General features: G+C 36.1%; 1 pseudogene; it reads left to right on the plus strand.

Moving 5' to 3' along the window:
* The first annotated feature begins 4423 nt into the window (after positions 1-4423).
* Positions 4424-7575, plus strand: LOC101100112 (annotated as a pseudogene).
* The last annotated feature ends 3177 nt before the right edge of the window (positions 7576-10752 follow it).

The following is a 10752-nucleotide window of genomic DNA, read 5'->3' on the forward strand; positions in this document are numbered from 1 at the left end:
AGGAGAAGTGGGTAGGTGTCAGGGGATTCAAAGGGAAGGAAGAGAATTCAAAGGAAAAAAAAAAAGAGTATATGTTTGGTAAACAAATGATTGCTGGACTGTACAGAAACAGTGGGACACAGAGACTAATTTTATCAAACATGCTTTGCTATGTTTCTCCCTGTCTACCACACCTAATTCATATTATACTGTCATTATCTATGGTGATAGCTCTCTCCTGGAGCAGGTCCTCTGTAAATTCTTTTCGTTAGTTGAAAGGCAAAAAAGAAAAACCTCTTGGGTCTCCTGTTTCTTAAAAGTAATCAGCCTAAAATAATCCACATGACAGAGAGACACATTTTTGGGTGGCAATTTTTCCTCCCCTCTACATATTGTCTATGGCTGTTTTTTCAGTACAGTGACAGAGTAGTTGTGACAGATCTTAGGGTCCTTATAGTCCTCAAATCCGAAAATATTTAACATATGGCCCTTTACAGGAAAAAAAAATGCTGACTGCTGTTCTAGAACTCAATGAAGTCAACACAAGGCACTGAAAATTGAGTGAGATACTGAATTTCTGCTCTCTGAGCATATTACACAAAGAGTAGGTAAGCTTTTTACTCCTCCTTATTAAAACTGAAAACTTTAAGAGCAGTTGTCATTTTAACAAAGAGAAAACCAACTAAAAGATTCACAGCTCCTTCTTTATAAATTATCTTGTGAATTAGCTCATCAACATTGAGCAAAATTTGTCAAAATGTTAATAATACATTTCAACTCTTCTTTTCAGTCCATTATTTGTAGTTATATAAACCAAGATTAAATTCCCTTAGTGCAAAAATTCCACAACTTTCTGTATATATCCAGGTTTTTTCTTTTGTTATCATCATTCACATTTTGACACAGACACCTTATTTTACAAACTTCTTTCTTTCCTTCTTTTTTTAATAAAACACATCGTATTACCTTGCATACACACCTGTGTTTTTCTGCTATTATCGACTTAATAGTGTCTCAGTTACTCATAGTAACTCTTTAACCAATTTAATTTCTTTTTCACAAAGAAATTATATCTCACACAAAACAATTAACAGATGAACCAACTCATGAGTCCATATAAGAATCTTAGAAAATTATGTACAGACATCCATACTACTTTGTACATAATTGCCATTGCATAAGAACTTTGTCAGAATTATGAATATATAGTAGTTTAAAATTTTTCACAATCCTAATCAGGTCTATAAATGAATTTGCTCTCTGATCAATAAGCCAATATAAAAGGTTTATGCATTTCAGATTTATTAGTCTCTTCATGAAAAAACAGACTTAAATATAATAAAAAATAAAATACATTGTATTATATTTAATACTTATAACAATCTGAGAAGTCATAAAACTGTTTTGAAGCTAGTCTAATTTGTACAAAGATTCTCTTTGAATATGTGAACTTGGGTTCTTACATATACATGCTCACAGTTTCTATAAGAAATTTTTTCTCTTAAAAAGCTAGCTCTGGAAAACAGTGTGGAGGTTCCTCAAAAAATTATAAATAGACCTACCCTATGACCCAGCAATAGCACTGCTAGGAATTTACCCAAGGGATACAGGAGTGATGATGCATAGGGGCACTTGTACCCCAATGTTTATAGCAGCACTTTCAACAATAGCCAAATTATGGAAAGAGCTTAAATGTCCATCAACTGACGAAGGGATAAAGAAATTGTGGTTTATATACACAATGGAATATTACGTGGCAATGAGAAAAAATGAAATATGGCCTTTTGTAGCAACGTGGATGGAACTGGAGAGTGTTATGCTAAGTGAAATAAACCATACAGAGAAAGACAGATATATGTTTTCACTCTTATGTGGATCCTGAGAAACTTAACAGAAGTCCTTGGGGGAGGGGAAGAAAAAAAAAGAGGTTAGAGAGGGAGAGAGCCAAAGCATAAGAGACCCTTAAAAACTGAGAACAAACTGAGGGATGATGGGGGGTGGGAGGGAGGGAAGGGTGGGTGATGGGTATTGAGGAGGGCACCTTTTGGGATGAGCACTGGGTGTTGTATGGAAACCAATTTGACAAAAAATTTCATATTAAAAAAAAGGCTAGCATATTTAAGGTATCAGCTTCTTTATTTTCTGTGTACCTTTAGAAATGCTAGATATAGAGAAGCATTTATAAATCTCTAATAACTCATTAAAATAAAGCTCCATTAATTTTGGAGGCTGTATAATGTAATTCATCAACAGTCTTTGGAGATAGGAAAATATTTCAGATTACAAGAGGCTTTTCTCAATTATACACCCCAGCAGTAAGAGAACTTACAGATTCATTTTTCTACCTCATCCATAAGTCAAAAATAAATGTAGAAACATACAAATGTATCTCCTCAGATATCAAAAGACTGTTTTTGGTCCTATGCTAAGTTGCAAAAGGGTGACTTTTGTGATAGTGAAACTAAAAAAGCAATTGTCAAACCTTCTTTTAAAAAAAAAAATATTTATTTTTGAGAGAGATAGAGACAGCATGCAGGTGGGTTAGGGGCAGAGAGAGGGAGACGCAGAATCCGAAGTAGGCTCCAGGCTCTGCACTGTCAGCACAGAACCCAACGTGGGGCTTGAACCCACAAGCTGTGAGATCATGACCTGAGCCAAAGTCGGATGCTCAACTGACTGAGCCACCCAGGCACCCCTCAAACCTTCTATTATAACTTCCATGGAGCAGGACAAGCAAATGGTAAAGACATACCTGCCACTGGGTCCTGCAAGGCTGGGGGCTGAGGAGCCAAGACACTGGCTGCATATCAAGAAGAATAAGAGATAACATCCTTTGGGAAACAGCCTTACATTGGACTGAGGGAGAGAAAAATATACTACCCCAAAATATGCCTCTTTGGCATATTGATTATTTTAAGCTAGTTAATTTTTTTTATTTTTTTGAATATTTATTTTTGAGAGAGAGAGAGAGAGAGGATGAGAGGTGAAGGGCAGAGAGAAAGAGGGAGACACGGAATCCAAAGCAGGCTCCAGGCTCTGAGTTGTCAGCACAGACACGAATTGTGAGATCCTGACCTGAGCCGAAACCAAAAGTCAGATGCTTAACCAACTGAGCTACCCAGGTCCTCCAGCAAGCTGCCATCTTAAATCTCATCTCCAGCTAATGCAAATATTTTAAAAGTGCTGTACTAACCTAAGGGTAAAAAAGTGGAGATGGATGCTCCACTTTTTACACATGTCCTATTTTACAAATTTGGGGGGGGGGGGTGTTACAGATGTTTTACATTAATAATGTCCTATTTTACAAATTTGGGAGGGGGTGGTGTTATAGGTGTTTATGTTATTATTATGTTTTATAATAACATGTTTGTTACATATATTCTTTTTTTCTGGTGTATTATTTATCTATGGTGCACATTACCTCAAACTTCAGCTGGGCAAAAACTCAAGAGCAATTTAGCACGGTGGATCTGGCTTAGGGTCTCTCATGATGTTCAGTCACATGTCAGCCAAGGCTGCCGATATCTGAAGAACTGACTAGAGCTAGAGAAACTGTTTCTATGGTACCTCACTCACATGTCTAGTGCTGGCTTTTGGGAGGAGGACTCAGCTCTTCCCTACTTTGCCTATCCATGGGCTTCTTTAGTTATTTTTACCATCTGTCAAATTGCTTCTCACAGAAGAAGTAATCCAAGAGAAAGCAAGGTGGAAACTGCACTGCCTTTTATGACCTCACTTTGGAAGTCACACACCGTCCGACACCTCTTCAATATGGGAGGAAGCTATAAAGGGGCATACATATCCAAAATGTGAAGTACTGGGGGCCATCTTGGAGGATGGTTATTACAGTACGTGTCATATACTATATTTATTTTTGTAATGTTTATTCATTTTTGAGAGGGAGACAGGGAGAGAGAGAGAGAGAGAGAGAGAGAGAGAGAGAGGCAGAGAGAGAGGGAGACAGAGAATCCCAAGTAGTCTCCAGGCTCCGAGCTGTCAGCACATCAGAGCCTGATGTGGGGCTTGAACTCGGTGAACCATGAGATCATGACCTAGGCCCAAGTCAGACACTTAACCAACTGAGCCACCCAGGCGCCCCCATATATTATATTTTAAAAGAAAGAAAGAAATATATCTTTCCTGAGCAACATATGGAAGACCAATTAATCTCCCTAATTATTCTCAGAATACCATGAAAGAATGTAATTTATATAATTCTTTATAAATCCATAACCTCACCCATAAGAAAAAATGCCACAGAGCTTATATGCAATATTTATTCAAAGACTAACTTTCACAAAATAAATTTACTTGAAATTGTTGATTGCCTTGATAAAATAGGAGAAGCCTGATATCTTTACATGGCCATATGTTGGCATAATGTGACAGACCATTTTCATTTTCAGTATTTTGTTTAAAGTTTGAACATATTTTTTCTGCATAAAAATAAATAATTTTTGAGGAGTATATTGGTCATTCCATCTATAATCTACATCTATACATTGTAGTACATATGAGAAAATGATAGTATTACATTAAGTAAATTATATGTAGACTCTAATAAATTTAACTTCTAAAAGAATATTGCCATTAAAAATATGCTTAATTATTGTATGTCAAGAGTATATGTTTAACTTCTTTCCATATTTATTTCAAAAACAGTAAAATTAATGTTATTTCTCCTTTAAAACATGGGTACAAATATTAAGAGTTAAAAGTTAATGGAATTTTGCATACCCATATATATCCTGTTGATCAGATAAGCTATACTGAAACTATGAAGTTGGGTATTGTATTTAAAGGCTACATGTTGTTTTCTCCTGTGTTATCACAGAAGAAATTTTCTATGCTGTTACAGGAGAATTTTAATCTTTTACTTGGAAAATTACAACACTAGTACACAAGTCAAGTCTTAACACATTTAACATTTGCTTATTGAAAGCAATGTCATAAAGTCAAATAGGTAGCCAATTAATTTATTGAATTAAAATTTGATATGAGGTTCACCCTTGTTATGCAGTAGTGCTAGCAGCTTCCCTCTAATGTTCTTAGAACCAGCAGCCCTCCCTAGTGCTGAGCTGCTGAAAAGTCCCTGCCTCCAAGCTTGTAAGAGCTTGAAATCATCATCTCCCCTCCAACTCTCACCAGGGGAAAAAATAGTTGAAGCAGGTGGCCCAGGAAAACTTCTCATTGGTGATCTTAATACAGAAACAAATGAGAAAGCCCTTGAAGCATTGTTTGATAAATGTGGATGAATAGTGGAAGTTCTAGTGGTGAAAGATGGTGAAACCAACAAATCAAGAGGATTCGCTTTTGTCACATTTGAAAGCCCAGCAGGTGTTAAGGATACAGCCAGAGACATGAATGGAAAGTCCTTAGATTTGGAAAAGCCATCAAGGTAGAAGAAGCAACTAAACCATCATTTGAAAGTGGTAGATGTGGACCACCTCCACCTCCAAGAAGCAGAGGCCCTTCAAGAGGTCTTAGAGGTGGAAGAGGAGGAAGTGGAAGAACCAAGGGACCTCCCTCACGTTGAAGGCACATGGATGATGGTGGCTATTCCATGAATTTTAACCTAAGTTCTTCCAGGGGACCACTTCCAGTAAAAAGGATCACCACCACGAAGTAGCTGTCCTACTCATAAAGATATTCCCCTTTCAGACCAGTTTGCAGCAGCAGTGCAGTGGAAAGAAGAGCTCCTGTGCAATGTGGAAGAGATAGTTATGAAGGCCCATCTTGAAGTTAACCCCTGCCCTCTTGTAGAGGTGTTTGTTTGTCCCCAAGGGATGATGGGTATTATACTAAAGGCAGCTATTCAACCAGAGATTATCCAAATTCTTGTGATACAAGGGATTATGCATCACCACCAAGAGATTTTACCTACTGTGATTATCATCATTCCAGTTCACATCATAACTACCCATCAAGAGGCTATAGTGATAGAGATGGCTATGGTCCTGATCTTAACTATTCAGATCTTCCGAGTGGAGCTTCCTATAGAGATTCATATGAAAGTTATGGTAACTCACATAGTGCTCCACCTACACGAGGGCCCCTGCCATCTTATGGTGGAAGTAGTCGCTATGATTACAGCAGCTCGCATAATGGATATGGTGAAAGTCAAGACAGTTACTCAAGCAGCTGAAGTGATCTCTACTCAAATGATACAGTTGGCAGACAAGAAAGAGAGCTTTCCCTTTCTATAGAAAGGAGGTATCCCCTTCCATGTGATTCCTACAGCACTTCAAGCTGCAGAGCATCTAGTAGTGGTAACTTTGGAGGAAGCCAGTCTGATAGAGGGGGAAGAAGAAGCAGATATTAAAAACAAACAAAACCTTGGACCAAAATCCCCGTTAAAAGAAACAAACAAAAAAGTGGGACCTTTTCTGCCATAAATACCCAAGGACTACTAAAAGGAAAAAATGTGTCACCTTTTTAAAATTTCCTGTTAAGTTCCCTTACCATAATTTTTATGTTCTTGTGAGGGAAATAAAAGTAAAACCTGTTTAATCCTATTGGACTTTATGGCATTACTTTCAACAAGCAAATGTTAAATGTGTTAACAGTTGATTTGTATACTAGTGTTGTAGTTTTCCAAGTAAAAGTGTCCCAAAAGACCACTTGCTATATCTGATTTTTCCCAGTAAATGAGGTAAGTAATTCTAAGACCTTCCATAAATATCTAGCCATCTAAAATGGAAAGGTGAATCCTTCTGCTTATATAAACAAGCTTGCTATTAAAGGCTGGTGGGAGTATGCTACTCTTAGGATTTCAGAATGTCTTCAAACCAAAATCTCAATGTTTTTATTATGAAAAACCTGGAATCAGATACTTATGTAAGGAAAGTGCTACTTGTCCAGTAAATCCCAAAAAGCAAATGGATAATGCAGGCCATATTTTGCCTTTCTGGTATTTCCTTGGGAATCTACAAGAACCTCCCCTTTCCTGTCCCCAATAAGACCATTTAACTGTGTGTCAAGCAACTACAGAAAACTAAATAAAAAAGTTTGGCCAGAACACAACAAAAAAAATTTTGATATGATTCCAATCTTCTTAAATATATTAAGACTTGTTTTGTGACGTATCATATGATCTATCCTTGAAAATGTTCCATGCACACTTGAGAAGATTGTGTATTCTTCAGCTGTTGTATGGAATGTTCTATATTATATATGTTAGTTTTATTTAGTTTAAAGTATAGTTCAAGTCCAATATCTCCTTACTGATTTTCTGTCTGGATGATCTATCCATTGTTGAAAGTAGGGTATTGAAGTCTCCTACCAGTATTACATTGTTATCTATTTCTTTCTTCAGATATGTTAGTATTTGCATAATATATTTTGGTACTCCATTGTTGGGTGCATATAAATTTACAATTATTATATTCTTTTGATGAATTGACCTCTTTATCATTATATAATGACCTTCTTTGTTTCTTGTTACTGTTTTTGGCTTAAAATCTAATTGACTGATGTAAGTATAGTTTCCTCTCTTCTCTTTGGTTTTTATTTTCTTGTAATGTCTTTTTCCATCCCCTTACTTTAAACCTATGTGTGTCCTTAAAGCTTAAGTGAGTTTCTGGTAGATAGTGTGTAGTTGGGTCTTGTTTTTTATCCATCCAGCTATTTTATGCCTTTTTGATGGTAGAATTCATTCCATTAATATTTAAAGTAATTATTGATATATAAGAACCTACTAATGCCATTTTACTGTTTTATAGTTGTTCATTAGTTCCCTTGTTCATTTTTTCCTCTTTTGCTGCCTTCCTTTGTGAATTTATGATCTTCTGTATTGGTATACTTTGATTCTCTTCACTTTATCTTTTGTGAATCTACCATAGATTTTTGCTTTGTGGTTACCCTGAGGATTACATAAAACATTTTAAAGATACAACAGTCTCTTTTATACTGATAACAACTAATCTTCAATTGCCTATAAAAACTCTACACTTTACTCAACCCATTTATTTTTGTTATTTTATTGAAATATATTTGACATATAACAATTGTGTAACTTAGGTGTACAATATGTTGATTTGATACATTTATATATTGCAATATGATTGTCATTGTAGCATTAGCTAGCACCTTATCATGGTACATAATTATCATTTCTATTTTGTTCTGGGAATAATTAAGATTTAATTAATAATTAATAATTAAGATCAAGTCTCTTAGCAAGTTTGATGTTTCTAGTAATCACTATACTGTACATTAGATCTCCAGGACTTATTTATTTGTTACTTGCAGTTTGTAACCTTTAAACAGTGTCTCTTTTATCCCCCAGCCCCTGATAACCACAATGTTACTGGTTTTAAGAGTTTAGCTTTTTCTTAGATTCCACGTATAAGTGATATCATACTGCATTTGTCTTTCTGTGTCTGATTTATCTCACTTAGCATAATGTCTTCAGGGTTCATCCATGTTGTCACAAATTAGAGGATTTCCTTCTTTCTCATGGCCGAATAACATCTTATTGTAGAAGTATATATATACCACTTCTTCTTCATCCATTAATTTTTTGACAGGCACTTAAGTTTTCTCCATATCTTTGGCTATTGAGAATGATAGCTGCAGTAAACATGGGGGTATATATATCTCTTTGATATTGTGTTTTCATTTCCTTTGGGTATGTTCTAAGATGTGGAATTGCTGGATCATTTAATTGACCTATTCTTAATTATTTTTTCTTTTTTTTAATATAATTTATTGTCAAGTTAGCTAATATACAGTGTATACAGTGTGATCTTGGCTTCGGGAGTAGATTACTGTGATTCATTACTTATATAAAATATGCAGTGCTCATCCTGACAAGTGCCCTCCTCAATGCTCATCACCCATTTCCCTGCCCCCCCTTCCACCCTCAGTTTGTTCTCTGCTTTTAAGAGTATCTTATTGTTTGCCTCCATCTCTGTTTGTAACTATTCATTTTCTTTCCCTTTCCCCATGGACTTCTGTTAATTTTCTCAACTTCCGCACATGAGTGAAAACATATGATATCTTTCTCTGACTGACTTATTTCACTTAGCATAATACCCTCCAGTTCCATCCACATTGTTGCAAATGGCAAGATTTCATTCTTCTTCATCGCTGAGAAGTATTCCATTGTGTGTGTGCGTGTGTGTGTGTGTGTGTGTGTGTGTGTGTGTGTACACATACGTATATATCATATCTTCTTTATCCATTCATCAGTCGATGGACATTTGGGCTCTTTCCATAATTTGGTTATTGTTGATAGCACTGCTATGAACATTGGGGTACATGTGCCCCTATGAATCATCACTCCTGTATCCTTTGGATAATTTCCTAATAGTGCTATTGCTGGGTTGTAGGGTAATTCTATCTTTAATTTTTAGAGGAATCTCCACACTCTTCCAGAGTGGCTGTACCAGTTTACATTCCCACCAACAATGCAAGAGAGTTCCCTTTCTCCACACCCTGACCAACATCTGTTGTTTCCTGAGTTGTTAATTTCAGTCACTCTGACAAGTGTGAGGTAGTATCTCAAACTGGCTTTGATTTGTATTTCCCTGATAATGAACAATGTTGAGCATCTTTTCATGTGTCTATTAGCCATTTGGATGTCTTCTTTGAAAAGTGTCTATTCATATCTTCTGCCCATTTCTTCACTTGATTATTTGTTTTTTCAGGTGTGGAGTTCGGTGAGTTCTTTATAGATTTTGTATACTAACCCTTTATTCAATATGTCATTTGCAAATATCTTTTCCCATTCCATCGGTGGCCTTTTAGATTTGTTGATTGTTTCCTTTGCAGTGCAGAAGCTTTTTATCTTGATGAGGTCCCAATAGTTCATTTTGGCTATTAATTCCCTTGCCTTTGAAGATGTGTCAAGTAAGAAATTGCTGCGGCCTAGATCAAAAAGGTTTTCGACTGCTTTCTCCTCTAGGGCTTTGATGGTTTCCTGCTGCACATTCAGGTCCTTCATCCATTTTGAGTTTATTTTTGTGTATGGTGTAAGAAAGTAGTCTAGTTTCATTCTTCTGCATGTTGCTGTCCAGTTCTCCCAGTACCATTTGCCAGCACCAAAGCACCACTTGGCTTTTTTCTACTGGATACTCTTTCCTGCTTTGTCGAAGATTAGTTGGCCATTCAATTGTGAGTCCAATTCTGGGTTCTCTATTCCATTCCATAGGTCTATGTGTCTGTTTTTGTGCCAATAGCATACTGTCTTGATGATTACAACTTTGTAGTAGAGGCTAAAGTCAGGAATTGTGATGCCTTCCACTTTCGTTTTCTTTTTCAACATTACTTTGGCTATTCGGGTCTTTTGGGGTTCCACACAAATTTTAGGATTGTTTGTTCTAGCTCTGAGAAGAATGTTAGTGCAATTTTGATTGGGATTGAATTGAATGTATAGATTGCTTTGGGTAATATCAACATTTTAACAATATTTACTCTTCCAATCCATGAGCATGGAATGTTTTTCCATTTCTTTGTGTCTTCTTCAATTTCTTTCATAAGCTTTATATATTTTTCAGTGTACATATCTTTCCCCTCATTGGTTAGATTTATTCATAAGTATTTTATGCTTCTTGGTGCAACTGTAAATGGGATCAATTCCTTGATATCTCTTTCTGTTGCTTCATTATTGGTGTATAGAAATACAACAGATTTCTGTACATTGATTTTATAGCCTGTGACTTTGCTGAATTCATATATTAGTTCTAGCAGTTTTTCAGTGGAGTCTTTCAGGTTTTCCATGTAGAGCATCATGTCATCTGTGAAAAGTGAAAGTTTGACTTCTTCTTTCCC

This window comes from Felis catus, chromosome X, assembly GCF_018350175.1.
Source record: "Felis catus isolate Fca126 chromosome X, F.catus_Fca126_mat1.0, whole genome shotgun sequence".
Lineage (NCBI taxonomy): Eukaryota > Metazoa > Chordata > Mammalia > Carnivora > Felidae > Felis > Felis catus.